The sequence below is a fragment of the Oncorhynchus tshawytscha genome, unplaced genomic scaffold, assembly GCF_018296145.1.
Source record: "Oncorhynchus tshawytscha isolate Ot180627B unplaced genomic scaffold, Otsh_v2.0 Un_contig_4194_pilon_pilon, whole genome shotgun sequence".
NCBI lineage: Eukaryota > Metazoa > Chordata > Actinopteri > Salmoniformes > Salmonidae > Oncorhynchus > Oncorhynchus tshawytscha.
The window spans coordinates 5851-20000 of NW_024609009.1; the positions used below are offsets into that span (position 1 = coordinate 5851).

The following is a 14150-nucleotide window of genomic DNA, read 5'->3' on the forward strand; positions in this document are numbered from 1 at the left end:
ACAGTGAATTATAAGTGAAATAATATCACTGTCAACAATTGTTGGAAAAATGACTTGTCATGCACAAAGTAGATGTCCTAACCAACTTGCCAAAACTATAGTTTGTTAACGAGACGTGTGGAGTGATTGAAAAACAAGTTTTAATGTCTCCAACGAAGTGTATGTAAACTTCCGACTTCAACTGTATGTTCTCCCCTCCTATGTTCCAAAATGCAGGTGTGTTCTCTCCAAGTGTCAGAACAGAAGTTTTCAAATCTGGTTTCTGTGTGTTTCTTTGTCATGTTGAGATCTTTGTTTCTGTGTTTTTCTCTGTCATGTTGAGATCTTTGTTTCTGTGTGTTTCTTTGTCATGTTGAGATCTTTGTTTCTGTGCGTTTCTATGTCATGTTGGCATCTTTGTTTTGTAATGACCTTCATGAACACACTGCTAATTTTTCACATTTTATTTTTTTTGTATATTAAATTCGTTCAGTTTTTGCTATTTTAAAAACAGTATAAAATACACAGTATTGCACATAGTAATCAATTGCACTTCTTTTAAGGTGTACGTACAGATGAACATATATTTATATGGTTTATGCTACAGTACAACTATTGGAGAATAATCCCACCCTCCGTCCATAATACAAGAGAGAGTGGTGCTGGTAATGAAGTACTTATCAGCTAACAGGAAGCAGAGAGAGAGTGGTGCTGGTAATGAAGTACTTATCAGCTAACAGGAAGCAGAGAGAGAGAGTGGTGCTGGTAATGAAGCAGAGAGAGAGTGGTGCTGGTAATGAAGTACTTATCAGCTAACAGGAAGCAGAGAGAGAGTGGTGCTGGTAATGAAGTACTTATCAGCTAACAGGAAGCAGAGAGAGAGTGGTGCTGGTAATGAAGTACTTATCGGCTAACAGGAAGCAAAGAGAGAGTGGTGCTGGTAATGAAGTACTTATCGGCTAACAGGAAGCAAAGAGAGAGTGGTGCTGGTTATGAAGTACTTATCAGCTAACAGGAAGCAGAGAGTGAGAGTGCATGGAGGCTGGCTGAGGAAGAATATAGAATATATACATCAGTATTATACCAGTATTATATCAGCACTAATATCAGTAGTATCAGTAGTATATCAGAACTAATATCAGTAGTATATCAGTACTAATATCAGTAGTAATATCAGTACTAATATCAGTAGTAATATCAGTACTAATATCAGTAGTATATCAGTACTAATATATGTAGTATATCAGTACTAATATCAGTAGTATATCAGTACTAATATATGTAGTATATCAGTACTAATATCAGTAGTATATCAGTACTAATATATGTAGTACCTAATACCAGTAGTACTAATACCAGTTGTATATCAGTACTAATGCCAGTAACATATCCAGTAGTATACCAGTTGTATTACAGTAGTATTCCAGCCATACCAGTAGCAATCATACTAGTAGTATACCAGTAGCAATCATACCAGTAGCAAGCACACCATTAGTCTACCAGTAGCAATCATACCAGTAGTATACCAGTAGTATTCCAGTTGTATACCAGTAGGATGCATATCAGTAGTATACCAGTTGTATACCAGTAGCAGGCATACCAGTAGTATACCAGTTGTATTACAGTAGTATTCCACCCATACCAGTAGCAATCATACCATTAGTATACTATTAGTATACCATCCTTACCAGTAGTACTAATACCAGTATTGTACCAGTATGATACCAGTAGTATACCATCCCTACCAGTATTACTAATACCAGTATTGTACCAGTAGTATACCATCCCTACCAGTAGTACTAATATCAGTATTGCAGTAGTATACCATCCCTACCAGTAGTACTAATACCAGTAGTATACCATCCCTACCAGTAGTACTAATACCAGTATTGTACCAGTAGTATACCATCCCTACCAGTAGTACTAATACCAGTATTGTACCAGTAGTATACCATCCCTACCAGTAGTACTAATACCAGTATTGTTCCAGTAGTATACCATCCCTACCAGTAGTACTAATACCAGTATTGTACCAGTAGTATTTAACCAGTAGTACTAATACCAGTATTGTACCAGTAGTATACCACCAGTAGTACTAATACCAGTATTGTACCAGTAGTATATAACCATTAGTACTAATACCGGTATTATACCAGTATTGTACCAGTAGTATATAACCAGTAGTACTAATCCCAGTATTGTAGTATATATCCGGTAGTACTAATATCAGTATTGTACCAGTAGTATATAACCGGTAGTACTAATACCAGTATTGCACCAATAGTACTTATACCAGTATTGTACCAGTAGTATATAACCAGTAGTACTAATACCAGTATTGTACCAGTAGTACTAATATCAGTGTTGTACCAGTAGTATATAACCAGTAGTACTAATACCAGTATTGTACCAGTAGTACTAACACCAGTATTGTACCAGTAGTATACATCCCTACACAGCAGTGTTATTGTGTGGTGTTGAGTTGTTTGGTAGCATTGAATGATCTGTTTGCCCCTTTAGTTGAATCCAACCACTTTGACAGGTCTCCGTTGAACACTGTTCGTTTTTGGCTTCATCCGGGACTCTGCAACTTAATAATGTCGTTCCTATTAAATCACTTAATAATGTCATTCCTATTAAATCACTTAATAATGTCATTCCTATTAAATCGTTCCTGTTATGTATCTAGCCGCGGTAAAGCCCCGCTCTGTTTTAAGTTATTAGCCCTATTAGATGCTGTACAACATAATCAAAGAAATGTCAGACTGTACACTCCTCCAAAACAACGTACCTCTGTGCTGCGTGATACGAATGATTACTGTCCGTGGAGGTTGATGATATGAGAGGACTGTCCGTGGAGGTTGTTGATATGAGAGGACTGTCCGTGGAGGTTGATGAAATGATTACTGTCCGTGGAGGTTGTTGATGAGGTTGTTGATGATATGATGACTGTCCGTGGGGGTTGATGATATGATTACTGTCCGTGGAGGTTGATGATATGATTACTGTCCGTGGAGGTTGTTGGTGATGATATGATTACTGTCCGTGGAGGTTGTTGATGAGGTTGTTGATGATATGATGACTGTCCGTGGAGGTTGTTGATGATATGATTACTGTCCGTGGAGGTTGTTGATGATATGATTACTGTCCGTGGAGGTTGTTGATGATATGATTACTGTCCGTGGAGGTTGTTGATGATATGATTACTGTCCGTGGAGGTTGTTGATGATATGATTACTGTCCGTGGAGGTTGTTGTTGATATGATTACTGTCCGTGGAGGTTGATGATAATATGATTACTGTCCGTGGAGGTTGTTGGTGATATGATTACTGTCCGTGGAGGTTGTTGATAATATGATTACTGTCCGTGGAGGTTGTTGGTGATATGATTACTGTCCGTGGAGGTTGTTGATAATATGATTACTGTCCGTGGAGGTTGTTGATGATATGATTACTGTCCGTGGAGGTTGTTGATGATATGATTACTGTCCGTGGAGGTTGTTGATAATAAGGGTCTCATCGTGTTTTAAAAACACGGTTCCATTTTAAATGTCCTTTTTTTGTTGTTGTTGAAATTGCTGTTTTTTTATTTTTTTAAAAAGCTATAAAATATCATCAGTGAATCTGTTGAAAAGTATGTAAAGTAAAAAGCATGTATTCAGTACTGCACCAAGGCTACAGGCTGGCTGTATTCAGTACTGTACCAAGGCTACAGGCTGTATTCAGTACTGTACCAAGGCTACTGTCTGTATTCAGTACTGTACCAATGCTACAGGGTGTATTCAGTACTGTACCAAGGCTACAGGCTGTATTCAGTACTGTACCAAGGCTACAGGGTGTATTCAGTACTGTACCAAGGCTGCAGGCGGTATTCAGTACTGTACCAAGGCTACAGGCTGTATTCGGTACTGTACCAAGGCTACAGGGTGTATTCAGTACTGTACCAAGGCTACAGGGTGGCTGTATTCAGTACTGTACCAAGGCTACAGGGTGTATTCAGTACTGTACCACGGCTACAGGGTGGCTGTATTCAGTACTGTACCAAGGCTACAGGGTGGCTGTATTCAGTACTGTACCAAGGCTACAGGCTGGCTGTATTCAGTACTGTACCAAGGCTACAGACTGGCTGTATTCAGTACTGTACCAAGGTACAGACTGGCTGTATTCAGTACTGCACCAAGGCTACAGGCTGTATTCAGTACTGTACCAAGGCTACAGACTGGCTGTATTCAGTACTGTACCAAGGCTACAGGCTGGCTGTATTCAGTACTATACCAAGGCTACAGGGTGTCTGTATTCAGTACTGCACCAAGGATACAGACTGGCTGTATTCAGTACTGAACCAAGGCTACAGGCTGTATTCAGTACTGTACCAAGGCTACAGGGTGTCTGTATTCAGTACTGTACCAAGGCTACAGGGTGTCTGTATTCAGTACTGTACCAAGGCTACAGGGTGTCTGTATTCAGTACTGTACCAATGCTACAGACTGGCTGTATTCAGTACTGTACCAAGGCTACAGACTGGCTGTATTCAGTACTGTACCAAGGCTACAGGGTGTCTGTATTCAGTACTGCACCAAGGCTACAGGCTGTATTCAGTACTGCACCAAGGCTACAGACTGGCTGTATTCAGTACTGTACCAAGGCTACAGACTGGCTGTATTCAGTACTGCACCAAGGCTACAGACTGGCTGTATTCAGTACTGCACCAAGGCTACAGACTGGCTGTATTCAGTACTGCACCAAGGCTACAGACTGGCTTTATTCAGTACTGCACCAAGGCTACAGACTGGCTTTATTCAGTACTGCACCAAGGCTACAGACTGGCTGTATTCAGTACTGCACCAAGGCTACAGACTGGCTGTATTCAGTACTGCACCAAGGCTACAGACTGGCTGTATTCAGTACTGCACCAAGGCTACAGACTGGCTGTATTCAGTACTGCACCAAGGCTACAGACTGGCTTTATTCAGTACTGCACCAAGGCTACAGACTGGCTTTATTCAGTACTGCACCAAGGCTACAGACTGGCTGTATTCAGTACTGCACCAAGGCTACAGACTGGCTGTATTCAGTACTGCACCAAGGCTACAGACTGGCTGTATTCAGTACTGCACCAAGGCTACAGACTGGCTGTATTCAGTACTGTACCAAGGCTACAGACTGGCTTTATTCAGTACTGCACCAAGGCTACAGACTGGCTGTATTCAGTACTGCACCAAGGCTACAGACTGGCTGTATTCAGTACTGCACCAAGGCTACAGACTGGCTGTATTCAGTACTGCACCAAGGCTACAGGGTGTCTGTATTCAGTACTGTACCAAGGCTACAGACTGGCTTTATTCAGCACTGCACCAAGGCTACAGACTGGCTGTATTCAGTACTGTAGTTATGCTGTATACCTCAATGGCTCCTTCAGGCCTCTTGGCTTTGCTTTCAGGAAGGCATTCTGACTTCCACTTAAGTCAAATGCTCCTTTACAGTCGTCTCCCATTTGTCCCTGTGTGACTAGGTCAACATTTACCTGGAAGTTAGGATTCACTCTTTAGTCTGACGTAGCATGATACTGGTGTTATACAACCTAATATACCTCCCTGACCAGGGATCGGTGTGTGTCTCTGTGTGTCTCTGTGTGTCTCTGTGTGTCGGTGTCTATGTGTGTGTCGGTGTCTGTGTGTGTGCTGTATAGGAGTTTAATGCTAGGTGAGAGAACTGACACACACATCCTGGGTTCTAAGAGAATGCATCAGAGGTTGTGTGTGTTAGCTTGCAGCTAGCTAGCGCATGAGAGAGAGAGAGAGAGAAAAAAAACCTTTGTCTACAAGAAATGTGTGTGTCCTTTTGTTCCTCGACAAATAGAAGATCAGCAGTAGAACGTAGTGAATCCATTCAGGTTCTTTGTGTTGTATTTCCCCCATTAGGACTGGACATTCCCTTTCACAGCAGTGTTTTGGGAACACAACAAAACCAACTGGTATATAACTTCATATATCCCCGTGTAGAAAAGAAAAGTACATTGAGATGCCTCCAAACTTTGCAAATGTTTATATAAAAAAAAAAAAGTTTTTTGTAAGTCATCGTTTAATGTCAAAAGGCAATTTATGCAAAGAGGCATGTAACTGCCAAAATAAAGGAAACACCAACATGAAAGTGTCTTAATTGGGTGTTGGGCCACCAGCAGCCAGAACAGCTTCAATCCACATTGGTAGAGATTCTACAAGGGGCTGAAACTCTCTTCCAGGGATGTGATGAAAAACTCCATCATTTGGTGTTTTGTTGACGGGGTGGAAAAGCCATTCAGTGACAGCACGTTCCCTGTGTGTGTGTGGGGGGGGGTGTTATTGTCATCTACTCCTATGAGGATAGAAACGCTTCCCCATTGGTTGATTGGCTGTGTGTTTACTGGTGTTTACCCTGCTCTCTAAGGGGCTGACTGGACCTAAAACCATCCCATAACAGAACCAGCAGAATCCTAATTTACTCCGAGTGTTTCCTTTTATTCTGGCAGTTACATGCACATCATGTACATCTCCTTCGAGACGCGTCGTCCTGGGTCCGTTTCAGTTGTTCTGATCCGTGATGTCTTCTTCATTCTCTCCTTTGCTGTTCGTGATCCTAATACATTATTCATGATGATTATTGTCAAAATAGTCTTTTTTTTTTTTTTTGTTTTTTTTGAGTCACTGTGGAGAAAAGTCTTCCTGAACATAGTTGTTAAGTACGTTGTGCTTTAGCCGATATGCTGATATGCCGTTGATGTAGTTGTCAGAGCACGGAGAAAGGAACGCCATGCTTGAGAACTGTCCACTTCCTCTCCATACCTCCAAGCAATGTCAAAGAGATACAATATACAACACATTAAAGACTCAGTCTCGAGGAGATGGAGAGACGGTTGTTGCTGAACGAACCGATAAATCATGTCATTGAATTCAAACTCCCATAGACTCCGTAGAGCTACACAATAAATAGATGTAAATGTGAGGGTAGAGGACATCCTATTTCAGCTTGTCACCTTGTTCATCTGAAAATAAGTTGCCGCGGTGTAATTTAATAATCCTCTGCTTCGGGAAATTAGATCGTTTTGGGGGCGGAAAACAGTGACTAAATATTCAAACTCTCTGTGTGTGGGGGGTGGGGGTCCATACTTTATGTTTCTCTTTTTACAGATCCTGCCGCTCTTTCCAAAACCAAAAACCCAGTTCAATAATATCCATTATTGTCATTATTAGAAGGGCTCACCAGTTTCAGACAGATTGAGGTTACCAGGCCATGAAAAACCTTTTATTGGGATTCTGTTTTTGTTGTGATCCAAAAGATGAATGAATTGATAGATGGATAAATCAAAGATACCCTGCTGAATCAGAGTTCGGGCCTTTGTCTTCCGTAAATCCAATAGGTGACGTCACTCCGATGCTCGGCCCTCATCCCGCAGTGCAGACGGAGTCCTCAACTTGTTGCTCTGTCTGACCTAAGACGACGACGTTTGGGGTTTTTGGATATTAATTCCTGTCTCAGAGGAACCAGAGTTTCCATCGGGCGTGCTTCTTGGAGTCGGCCTTGGCCTTGCGTTTAGGGGTGGAGGTGAAGGCCTCAGGGGGGTAAGGCAGAGAGAAGTGTGGGTCCTCTAAAGGACACAGCCTCTTCATCAGGGGATGCAGCTTGTCTTCCTGCTGTTTGAAGTCCAGCTCCACACTGTGACAGAGAGAGACGTTAGTTTAACACTGTGACAGAGAGAGACGTTAGTTTAACACTGTGACAGAGAGAGACGTTAGTTTAACACTGTGACAGAGAGAGACGTTAGTTTAACACTGTGACAGAGAGAGACGTTAGTTTAACACTGTGACAGAGAGAGACGTTAGTTTAACACTGTGACAGAGAGAGACGTTAGTTTAACACTGTGACAGAGAGACGTTAGTTTAACACTGTGACAGATACACAGAGATACAATCACATTGGGCTCCGCACTGCAATACACACAGAGAGAAAGAAACAGAGATCTACACGACACTGCAATACAGAGAGAGACAGTCAGATCTACACTGTAACACAGAGAGAGATACAGGCCGATCTACACTGCAATAAAGAGAGACACAGTCAGATCTACACTGTAACACAGAGAGAGAAACAGTCAGATCTACACTGTAACACAGAGAGAGAAACAGGCAGATCTACACTGTAACACAGAGAGAGAAACAGTCAGATCTACACTGTAACACAGAGAGAGAAACAGTCAGATCTACACTGTAACACAGAGAGAGATACAGGCAGATCTACACTGCAATACAGAGAGAGACAGTCAGATCTACACTGTAACACAGAGAGAGATACAGGCCGATCTACACTGCAATAAAGAGAGACACAGTCAGATCTACACTGCAATACAGAGAGAGAAACAGTCAGATCTACACTGCAATGCAGAGAGATAAACAGTCAGATCTACACTGCAATAGAGAGAGAGAGAAACACAGATCTACACTGCAATACAGAGAGAGAAACAGTCAGATCTACACTGCAATAGAGAGAAAAACAGCCATAAATATATTCTGATCTACACAACAACACACACCACCATACAGTAGGTTTGGATACTTCCATTTCAGCATGAAAACACTAGAAAGTCACTTCAACAAAGTACAGTAGACACTTCAGCCTGCGTACTGGAACGTGAGTGGCATACACACATTCACTTCAGATGGAAACGCTGCAGCGACCTTGCTCACTCAGCACACTGAGTCATGTTTTCTCATAATGTATTCTCTCTGAGAGGGCTGTTTAAAAACGCTCCTGAAAGAGTCATGTCAGGGGGTCTGGCTTTATCTATTTTAGAACAAGGAGTCACGGTAGTGAAATCTCCCTCTAGCCAATTACTGATGAGCTGGGTCGCAAATGGCATCCTGTTCCACCCTACGGGCCCTGGTGAAAGTAGTGCACTATCATAGAGAATAGAACCCATAGGGCTCTGGTGAAAAGTAATGCACTACATAGGGAATAGAACCCATAGGTCCCTGGTGAAAGTAGTGCACTACATAGGGAATAGAACCCATAGGTCCCTGATGAAAGTAGTGCACTACATAGGGAATAGAACCCATAGGGCCCTGGTGAAAAGTAGTGTACTATCATAGAGAATAGAGCCCATAGGGCCCTGTTGAAAAGTAGTGCACTACATAGGGAATAGAACCCATAGGGCCCTGTTGAAAAGTAGTGCACTACATAGGGAATAGAACCCATAGGGCCCTGGTGAAAAGTAGTGCACTACATAGGGAATAGAACCCATAGGGCCCTGGTGAAAAGTAGTGCACTACATAGGGAATAGAACCCATAGGGCCCTAGTGAAAAGTAGTGCACTACATAGGGAATAGAACCCATAGGTCCCTGGTGAAAGTAGTGCACTATCATAGGGAATAGGGCGCCATTTGGGACATATACATGTTAGTGTCCATTCTGTCACCTTTTCTGTTTTCTCTTCTCTACAAAACCTCCTAAAACATTAGCATTAGGGCCACATCTCAGTAGAACGTTATCATTAGGGCCACATCTCAGTAGAACGTTCTCATTAGGGTCACTTCTCATTAGGGCCACATCTCAGTAGAACGTTAGCATTAGGGCCACATCTCAGTAGAACGTTATCATTAGGGCCACATCTCAGTAGAACGTTCTCATTAGGGTCACTTCTCATTAGGGCCACATCTCAGTAGAGCGTTAGCATTAGGGCCACATCTCAGTAGAACGTTAGCATTAGGGCCACATCTCAGTAGAACGTTAGCATTAGAGCCACATCTCAGTAGAACGTTAGCATTAGGGCCACATCTCAGTAGAACGTTAGCATTAGGGCCACATCTCGGTAGAACGTTAGCTTTAGGGCCACATCTCAGTAGAACGTTAACATAAGGGCCACATCTCAGTAGAACGTTAGCATTAGGGCCACATCTCAGTAGAACGTTAGCTTTAGGGCCACATCTCAGTAGAACGTTAGCATTAGGGCCACATCTCAGTAGAACGTTAGCATTAGGGCCACATCTCAGTAGAATGTTAGCATTAGGGCCACATCTCAGTAGAATGTTAGCATTAGGGCCACATCTCAGTAGAACGTTAGCATTAGGGCCATGTGCCCTAATTGTCCTCAGGCAACGTCCTGATGTCCTAAGTGGCAGAAATATACAGCATTTAGCATTTGGCACGGACCGAACGGAACACACAAGTGTTTCTGACGTTCAAGTGAGGTGTTTGGCGGCGTGGCTGTTATTGGACCCTCAGCACTTCTGTGTCGTTAGTTGACTCAGGCCTTTATAAGGAGGAGGCGTTGTGCAGAGCAGCACTGCTATTAGTGAATTAATCATTCTGTATAGAGCCTTGTAATTATGCTGTAATTTACACAGCCCTAGTTGTGTCTGTCTGTCTCTGTCTGTGTGTCTGTGTGCATGTACGTGCTCGCGGCCGAGGGAGATTGAAGCCTGAAGAGGGAAAACATCTCAGATATTCTAGATGAGGGATGAGGACACTTCATTACTCTATTGGCCTCAGTGCACTACACTACTGTTACACTGCAGACCTGTGAGTTACTGTACAGTGCACTGCACTACTGTTACACTACAGACCTGTGAGTTACTGTACAGTGCACTGCACTACTGTTACACTGCAGACCTGTGAGTTACTGTACAGTACACTACTGTTACACTACAGACCTGTGAGTTACTGTACAGTGCTTTATACTACTGTTACACTGCAGACCTGTGAGTTACTGTACAGTGCTCTACACTACTGTTACACTGCAGACCTGTGAGTTACTGTACAGTGCACTACTGTTACACTACAGACCTGTGAGTTACTGTACAGTGCACTACACTACTGTTACACTACAGATTTACTGTACAGTGCTCTACACTACTGTTACACTGCAGACCTGTGAGTTACTGTACAGTGCACTACACTACTGTTACACTACAGATTTACTGTACAGTGCTCTACACTACTGTTACACTGCAGACCTGTGAGTTACTGTACAGTGCACTACACTACTGTTACACTGCAGACCTGTGAGTTACTGTACAGTGCACTGCACTACTGTTACACTGCAGACCTGTGAGTTACTGTACAGTGCACTGCAGACCTGTGAGTTACTGTACAGTGCACTACACTACTGTTACACTACAGACCTGTGAGTTACTGTACAGTGCATTTGGAAAGTATTCAGACCCTTTCCCCTTTTTCCACATTTTGTTATGTTACAGCCTTGTTCTAAAATGTATAGAATTAAACATTTTCCTCATCAATCTACACACAATACCTCATGATGACAAAGCCAAACCAGATGTATTAAAAACTAAAAACAGAAATATCTTATTTACGTAAGTATTCAGACTCTTCTCTGTGAGACTTGAAATTGATCTCAGGTGCATCCTGTTTCCATTGATCATCCTTGAGATGTTTCTACAACTTGATTGGAGTCCATCTGTGGTAAATTAATTTGATTGGACATGATTTGGAAAGGCACACACCTGTCTATATAAGGTCCCACAGCTGACAGTGCATGTCAGAGCAAAAACCAAGACATAATGTTGAAGGGATTGTCCTTAGGGCTCTGAGACAGGATTGTGTCGAGGCACAGATCTGGGGAAGGGTACCTAAACATGTCTGCAGCATTGAAGGTCCCCAAGAACACAGTGGCCTCCAGCATTCTGAAATGGAAGATGTTTGGAACCATAAAGACTCTTCCTAGAGCTGGTCGCCCAGCCAAGCTGAACGTAACCCAGTGGTCTGTGGAGATGGGAGAACCTTCCAGAAGGACAACCATCTCTGCAGCACTCCACCAATCAGGCCTTGTAAGGTAGAGTGGCCAGACAGAAGCCACTCCTCATTGAAAGACATTTTTTTAACCTTTTATTTAACTAGGCAATTCAGTTAAGAACAAATTCTTATTTTCAATGACGGTCTAGGAATAGTGGGTTAACTGCCTTGTTCAGGGCAGAACAACAGATTTGTACCTTGTCAGCTCGGGGTTTGAACTTGCAACTAGACCAACGCTCTAACCACTAGGCTACCCTGCCGCCCCATGACAATAGTGATCAGCTATCTCTCAACGTGTAGAAGACTGCTTTATGGCCGTTGTCACAGGGAAACAGAGATCTATTCTGATTTATCCCAACACCTCCGGACAACCTACTGTACAGTGCCTTGCGAAAGTATTCAGCCCCCTTGAATTTTGCGACCTTTTGCCACATTTCAGGCTTCAAACATAAAGATATAAAACTGTATTTTTGTGAAGAATCAACAACAAGTGGGACACAATCATGAAGTGGAACGACATTTATTGGATATTTCAAACTTTTTAACAAATCAAAAACTGAAAAATTGGGCGTGCAAAATTATTCAGCCCCCTTAAGTTAATACTTTTTAGCGCCACCTTTTGCTGCGATTACAGCTGTAAGTCGCTTGGGGTATGTCTCTATCAGTTTTGCACATCGAGAGACTGACATTTTTTCCCATTCCTCCTTGCAAAACAGCTCGAGCTCAGTGAGGTTGGATGGAGAGCATTTGTGAACAGCAGTTTTCAGTTCTTTCCACAGATTCTCGATTGGATTCAGGTCTGGACTTTGACTTGGCCATTCTAACACCTGGATATGTTTATTTTTGAACCATTCCATTGTAGATTTTGCTTTATGTTTTGGATCATTGTCTTGTTGGAAGACAAATCTCCGTCCCAGTCTCAGGTCTTTTGCAGATTCCACCAGGTTTTCTTCCAGAATGGTCCTGTATTTGGCTCCATCCATCTTTCCATCAATTTTAACCATCTTCCCTGTCCCTGCTGAAGAAAAGCAGGCCCAAACCATGATGCTGCCACCACCATGTTTGACAGTGGGGATGGTGTGTTCAGGGTGATGAGCTGTGTTGCTTTTACGCCAAACATAACGTTTTGCATTGTTGCCAAAAAGTTCAATTTTGGTTTCATCTGACCAGAGCACCTTCTTCCACATGTTTGGTGTGTCTCCCAGGTGGCTTGTGGCAAACTTTAAACGACACTTTTATGGATATCTTTAAGAAATGGCTTTCTTCTTGCCACTCTTCCATAAAGGCCAGATTTGTGCAATATACGACTGATTGTTGTCCTATGGACAGAGTCTCCCACCTCAGCTGTAGATCTCTGCAGTTCATCCAGAGTGATCATGGGCCTCTTGGCTGCATCTCTGACCAGTCTTCTCCTTGTATGAGCTGAAAGTTTAGAGGGACGGCCAGGTCTTGGTAGATTTGCAGTGGTCTGATACTCCTTCCATTTCAATATTATCGCTTGCACAGTGCTCCTTGGGATGTTTAAAGCTTGGGAAATCTTTTTGTATCCAAATCCAGCTTTAAACTTCTTCACAACAGTATCTCAGACCTGCCTGGTGTGTTCCTTGTTCTTCATGATGCTCTCTGCGCTTTTAACGGACCTCTGAGACTATCACAGTGCAGGTGCATTTATACGGAGACTTGATTACACACAGGTGGATTGTATTTATCATCATTAGTCATTTAGGTCAACATTGGATCATTCAGAGATCCTCACTGAACTTCTGGAGAGAGTTTGCTGCACTGAAAGTAAAGGGGCTGAATAATTTTGCACGCCCAATTTTTCAGTTTTTGATTTGTTAAAAAAGTTTGAAATATCCAATAAATGTCGTTCCACTTCATGATTGTGTCCCACTTGTTGTTGATTCTTCACAAAAAAATACAGTTTTATATCTTTGTTTGAAGCCTGAAATGTGGCAAAAGGTCGCAAAGTTCAAGGGGGCCGAATACTTTCGCAAGGCACTGTATGTCTCACTTCTATCACTTTCCTGGTTGTCTTTTTAGTATATTTTATATGCTTTCTCCCTCACTTTCCCCCGTGTCCCAACAGCCCAGCTGAGGTCCATGACACCTTCCTGTCTGAGAGGTTAAAGGTGACATGACCTTACAACCACCTTGAGCTGGCTATTACTGCAGCCTCTGAATTAAAGCTGTCATCATCTTTAATACATAGATCCCATATGTATGTCCTGCATGTCGTCCGTTCCATTATAATGGTCTCCGTTGTAGTGTCAGTGCTGATGGTGGTGCACTCTTAGTGTTTATCTACGCTGAAGACTCAGGCAATCTATTACTGACTCTTTAAATCCTTAAACATACACACACAGGTCTGTTCACCAGTAAATATT

At 42.5% G+C, this 14150-nt stretch overlaps 1 pseudogene; it reads right to left on the minus strand.

Annotated features, from left to right (window-relative positions):
* Positions 1-7259: 7259 nt before the first annotated feature.
* The window catches only part of LOC112241593, a 57964-nt pseudogene continuing 51073 nt past the window's right edge, over positions 7260-14150 (minus strand).